The 7,014-nt window shown below is 29.5% G+C and overlaps 1 long non-coding RNA gene across 1 annotated transcript; it reads left to right on the top strand.

The window, feature by feature from the left end:
- The first annotated feature begins 1,178 nt into the window (after positions 1-1,178).
- On the top strand, positions 1,179-6,064 carry LOC132748866 (uncharacterized). Its single transcript, XR_009628329.1, has 3 exons — positions 1,179-1,525; positions 2,640-2,766; positions 4,018-6,064. It is a non-coding gene; the product is annotated as an uncharacterized LOC132748866 (long non-coding RNA).
- The last annotated feature ends 950 nt before the right edge of the window (positions 6,065-7,014 follow it).

The following is a 7,014-nucleotide window of genomic DNA, read 5'->3' as shown; positions in this document are numbered from 1 at the left end:
TAATTATATTAATATATAGGTGGAGAATGTGACAATAAATTAAAGATAACATTGATTCTAGGCTTTATATGCACTCAACTCTCTTTTTGATAACTTGTCATTGAATGTTTCTGAAAAAATTAAACTGTTTGATTCTATGATAATGCCTATTCTTAACTATGGGTCTGAAATATGGGGCTTTCATAATTCACCAGATATTGAGCGAGTGCATAAAAAGTTTATGAAGCAAGTTTTAGGTGTTAGACAACAAACATGTAATGCTACCGTATATGGTGAATTTAGTAGAGTTCCCCTTCTTTGTTTTACGTAAGATTAGTATTGTAAAGTTTTGGTTTAGAACTGCTAAGAATCCAGATTCATTTTGGTATAAACTTATGATGATGACATCAGTTTGCTTAATAAATGGACCAATGATGTAAAAATGTTCTCTCTTCAAGACTTAGGCTTTTCTTACCTTACTTTTGATAACCCTCATTCTATTTTTCTTAAGTCTATATTCCAACGTAAATAATTTATGCATCAATATTATCAACAAATGGTTTTCTGAAATTTTAATAATTCTAGCCAAAACTTGATACGTAAAAAGTTTAATTAAAAGCACGTTTGGAAAAGAGAAGTATCTTGATAGTATTATAGATTAGCCCTTTCACGTTTTAGATGTTCTGCTCATAAATTAATGATTGAAGAAGGAAGATTTAGAAATATATTGAAAGAAATCAACGATTTTTTTAAAAATGCAATATGAATGTAGTGGAAACGGAATATCATTTTTTACTTGCTTGTTTCCGTATTACATTGATCTACGAAGACAATATTTAACTAAATACTAACTTGCTCTTGACCAAATGTACACCAAATTTAAAATGTTAATGGGTAACTCAAAACAGAATGTTTTAAAGAAATTATTCAATTTATTTACTATGCAACTTTAGCTAGAGAAACAACTGGTAGCTTAATTCCAACTAATTTCAAACATTAATTATTATAGTCTTAATATTTATTTTATGACTGTGATATTATATATGTTATATTACTTTTCTCGTATTTAGATGTTTTATGCATTTGTTAACATGTTTATATGTATGTATACACGCCATTATTGTTTATGGCAATAGACATTATGTTTGTGCCTTAATAAAATCTTGAATCTCTTTAGATTTAGAACTGATTATTTTAGATGCAGAATGCGACATTTTCGACTAGTACTCGCACAATATTATTGTTCTTTGGTTTTTCGTTTGTTTTCAGATGCCGTAAGAAAACATTACTGGATTCCTTTTGAAAGACAAAACTAGATAAAATTGTATATTTTTAAATATTACCACTATATATTTCAGACTATTGTTCGATTGATGGTAAAAACATGTTTATTGATCATTGAGCAGACGTAAGGGAAGAATCCTAGCAGACGACAGTTGTCTCGCAGATGCAATCATGCACCATATCAGACTGGCTGGCCTAGCTCTATACTGGACTCGCTTTCAGCAGATTAGGGTTTTGAAAAAGGAAATCATAACCTTGTAATGTATGTCTTGTTTACTTTTTGAAAAATAAACTCTCGTGTCAATGTAATAATTATGTTGACATATCATTATTGTCTAATGTTTCATAATGAACCATTTTTAGCCCAACTGTTTGAAAAACGAGTAAGGGCTATTTTAGTCACTTGGTAAAACACTTCGTTTTGCATATGTTTCGTGTGTAACTTCCTACTTCAGAATTCATTATGATTGTGTAACGGGGAACATAATCTAAACACCTTTAACTTTAAACTAGATTTTGATTTATACTCGACATCACTAATTACGCGTCATCACTTATTTCACGGTAATGGCATGTTTTCATGTGACCAGTGTTAAAATTGGTCAGAATTGACATATTTTATTGAAACACCTGAACAACAAAGTGTTTGTGAATCTATAGATTTTTACATAAAATAGAACAACATTTTACACGTTTTTGCAAAAAGCAACAATAGTCCGTTAAATTTGTGCATTGTTCTTGTTCGTCGAAAAAAATAAATTTTGAGGTATAATGTAAACATACTTCTAATATTTAAAATTATGCAAAATAGCATGTAGAAATTTTGACTGAAACATGAAAAAACTTAAATAAAACACCATTACTGCGACATACTGTTTTCAAAATGGCCGACATATGGTCTACGTCTGAATATATTGTTGTTTCCTTGTGTCATATAGCAGAAAATACATATATGTTACAGCTTTCCAGCTAGCTTACGAAACGTCGGTGGTTCTACTCAGGTGCCCGTTCGTGCCTGAAATAATGCACGGAGGGGCACATGAAGTCTTCCCCCAACGTCGCGATATGACCTATAATGTGTCGATGTTACGTAAAACCCAATCAAACAAACAATGTTACAGCTTATAACAATTTTGTACCCTAAGTTTCATGTGTTGTTTTCTTTCTTGCTTTAAAGTGTTAAGTGCCGTGAACTAAGAGGAGCACAGTATAATTAAATATATGCCATTTAGTTAATTTGATTACAATACATGTATATTCTTATCAAATGAGGGTTATGGGTCATTAAGAACATTTCAGTAATTTAAACAAATAACTTATAATCTTAGTTACAATTATTTTTAAAATGCTAAAAATGTAACATTTGTTACCAATAGTGTATCCACAGGTAGCAGACGACAATGAATTTTAAAGTGGAAATTTGCGACTTCCGGTGTGTCTGCTACTCGATGTTATGATCTCAGTTAATTCCCCTGACGTTCAGTAGATGAAATGAGGGCCGAGGTAAGATATTTTGAAGAAATACAAATTTTAGCTAAACATAGAACAATACATTTTTCAGATAGGGGTTTGTGAGTCGCTGCAAAATATTTTAAATGGACTTGCCCATCTTCTAATCTGGACAAAACCATTACTCATTTTAAGGAAAAAATTCAAAATATGTACTGACTTTATATCGAATAGTGCAGATCATGAGCAGATGTCAAGGATATGCCGACTGATTTTGGTCTGCACTGGTCGCACGGGTACATGTATTATTATGCTGGCACTAGAAGGCTGAGAGTTAATCAACATATTTTTCCACACAAAATAATCAGAAAGTACTGATTACAGTTCATTAATAATAACAACTTTTAATTTGGTACAATGTTTGTTTTGAAAGCATGTTAATTTCAGATGGAACATGACTTTTTGTAATTATTATTGCTTTTCTATAAAAAAAATGAACTGAACATAATATGAAGAACTATTCTTTCCGAGATCACTCGCTTTCTTAATAAAGTATTACAATCTATATACAAAAAAATAGACATTCACGAATAGGTCAAAAATATCGGTTCTACATTAGTGATTGTGCCGAAGGAAGGGAGATAATTATAAATGTATTACAAATAAGGGAGATAAAAATATCTCTTAATTAAAGTATAAAATATCATAATTATTTCTAATGCATAATGTGTAGTGAACTGGTGACTTTGATTGTGGCACTCCGATAACATCTTAATTTTCAATCTATAAATAGATAATTGCTGAATAGACGAATGCATATCTATCAGTCGGCGTCTAATAGACTCTTTGTTCATTTTTTCTGAAGAGTTATTTCTTAAACGGTTTGTTTGTGCAGCTTTAAAGGCCAATTATGCCCCCAAAAATGTTTTTATTTTTATATCTGAAAAGCTTTTTATTTTTGGTGTCCTATTATAGTTTCAAAACAGATATTCATTGGTCATTTATCTGAATAATCTTTTGCTTTAGTGATTTAATATTTTGTGTGGAAGTTAAAATACTACTGTGTTTACATTTTGCGACCTTTAAAACAAATATTTTCACATTCAGCCATACTTTATTTTGCTTATAAGCATCTAACATTTTTTAAAGCATTATTTGAACGTTATAATACTCATGTTTGTACTGGCTTATGTAGGAAAAAATATTAATTTCTGAGGCATAATGTGCCTTTAAGGAAAAACAGTTGATTCTTAGTTGAATTATAATTTTTACAATGCAGGTGTATCAGTGATCTTTACATTTCAGAAAACGGAATATGATAAATTGAGCAGGTGAAGGAATGAAGAAAACACCACCCTCTTTACAGTCAGCAAAATAACTAAGCTTCCGGTTTGGAACTACTGCATGCCGTTACAACATATGTGACAAACAGATTTTAATCCACCTCATACGATTTGGTATCTTTCTGAAAATGTCATGTTCAACTTCTGAATGGTGTTTTTTTCTGCCAAGTTTAAGAAATATATTACCATGTAACTGTCTAATATTTATGGCAATTATGAAGTAATGACTTTTTTGGCGTAGTAATAAAAACCATAAAAGGTGTTAGCCCCATTGGATTTTCTACATGAACTTAAATAAATAAGACCTTCATAAATGCCGTGATGTGAACAGATTAGAAGGGACATTTTATTTGCTTTTTACATTGTACATCTTCTATTTACCAACACACTGTACCGTCAATGTATTGTAATGACAATAATGAGTATAATTGCAATAATGAATGATGCACTTTTTGCAATGTATATTTCAAGTGGTGTAATAAGTAAATTTTGATCAGGATTGTACATTTATTAAGACTTTATAAAACATACTGTACCGTTAACATAATGACAATAGTAAAATTGCTGAAATGAATGATGCGCATTTTTTACAATGTATATTTCAAGAAGTGTAATAAGTAACATTTAATAGTTAATAAAGACATACTCTATAGGCCGTACAACGAGAAATAATGATAATTTAAAAACGTCATGATAGAAACATCCATTTAAATTTTTTTGATATTTAGATAATAATTACACCACCAAGAATATCACCACTACCACCGAAATCAACAGTAATGAAACATAATGAAAACTCCGATTGACCGGACTCTAAACCTTTGGCTGACCAATTTCAAATGTGATTTTATTCAAGTTATATTCCCTAAATTGAGAATGAACGTATTCAGAAAGGAAGCTGGACAGGTCCGCTTCCGATAATATTATCAACCATATACATGATATAATGTGTTCCTTTATATTTTGAAGTATCATTTGTTTTTCTTTTGAATGCTTTAAATAAGGAGTCACAATGGGTTACTTTATCATTTTCATTTCCAACCATATCCTCGTGCGTTTCATCGCCGGATAGCCACTGATACTCATTGCCTAACCATTAACATTTATCTAATCAACCGTGGGTATCCGACGATGCATGCGTTTATGCTTGTTTTGTTTTTTTTGTTGATTTTTTTATTATTATTGTTGTTGTTGTTTTCAATTTTTATATGATCTGACAAAAAGCTTAATAAGGGGGTGGGGGCTAGCATCATTTAGCTTCTTTTGTTCGCTTTTGATACGTTATTCCATTAATTTTTTAACTTTACATGCCTGTTTAAATTTGTTATAGTTTTTTTTAATTATTTATTTATTTTTTATTTATTTATTTATTTATTTTTGTTTTGCAAATTACATCAAGCGAAAAGGGGGGCTACTTGTTTTAAAATACAGATTGATCTCCCCTGAAAATTTAAATGATAAGAACGGATCAAAGGAGACTTCTCTTCATTAAAACAAGTATTTATAAATGATAAAAAGTCATTTCCCGTCAGTTTACTCTCCATTACCACTTATTTTTTTCTAACTGATAACTCTCACACATCTTTGGTACTAACATTAACTTTTGGGGAAAATGACTTTCATAATGCTACTGTAAAAGTTCCAACAAATATCAATCAAAAGTAATAACATTTGGTTGTAAAATTTAGCCGCAAAAGGCATAATGTTTAATTATCAAAGGGAGAGTAGTCGTCCTTTGGTCTTTGACGTCATTTCAATTTTCAGGGGAGGTTACACCGTTTTTTAATTATTAAAGGCAAGAGTCGTACTCCTTTGGTCATTACAAGTTTTTACAAATTATTCTGCAATATCAAGAACAATTTAAAGGAACACACTATAGTCAAAATTGGATACTTCCTTTTACAAGTATACAGAACTTGAAATATTTCAACCAATTTTATGGTAGATTTAATGATTAATGCTTTGATTAGAATCTTTTCACTTAGTACATATAAAAATATGAAAATACTATAGACTTAGTATCTTTAATCACGATTTTTTAAGTATTATTTAAGATAGTTGGCTATTATTTGTGTCAGGGTAAACCATTAAAATTTTGTATACTAGTTTATATATATCTGGAATATTTTAAATCTATCTTGTATCTTGGAAACTTCTATTCGTTTGTAAATATTTCTTTAAACAAATTTTAAAAATCGATTTAAGTTCTGGACAACATTTAAAATATCTCAACATCCTTAAAATTCTAAATAATTCTAACGATGTCCTTTCATAGTTTGAAACATTAACATATTTGTTAATATTTGGAAAAAAAATGAAATTAATTTGTGTCATGGGAACTGCTTTACTATCTAAACATACATAAATGAAAAAAAGCTTCGTTTCAATGAAGACCACTACTTGAAATAATTTAACTTGTGTCAGGAAAATCACTTGAAATATCTTAACTTAGTTTGAGCATGGAACAAAACTTAAAATATCTTAATATAAGTTGAGTTATGAAGAAGAATTGAAATAACTTGTGTCTTGAACAATAATTAAAATATCCTAACAAAGTTTGAGTTTTGAACAATATTTGAAATATCTTAACTTAGTTAGAGTCTGGAACAATAATTGAAATATCTAAAATAAGCTTAAGTCTGGAAAAATACTTGAAATATCTTATCTAAGCTTGAGTCTTGAACAATACTTGAAATATCTTAACTTAGTTTGAGTCTGGAACAATACTTGAAATATCTTAACTTAGTTTGAGTCTTGAACAATACATGAAATATCTTAACTTAGTTTGAGTCTTGAACAATACTTGAAATATCTTAACTTAGTTTGAGCCTGGAACAAAACTTAAAATATCTTAACATAAGTTGAGTTATGAAGAATAATTGAAAACTTGTGTCTTGAACAATAATTAAATTATCCTAACAAAGTTTGAGTTTTGAACAATATTTGAAATATCTTAACT

The sequence above is a fragment of the Ruditapes philippinarum genome, unplaced genomic scaffold (assembly GCF_026571515.1).
Source record: "Ruditapes philippinarum isolate M1 unplaced genomic scaffold, ASM2657151v2 ctg616_1_1_1_1, whole genome shotgun sequence".
Classification (NCBI taxonomy): domain Eukaryota; kingdom Metazoa; phylum Mollusca; class Bivalvia; order Venerida; family Veneridae; genus Ruditapes; species Ruditapes philippinarum.
The sequence above is the reverse complement of the archived record's forward strand: the minus strand, read 5'-3'. Positions and strand labels throughout refer to the sequence as shown.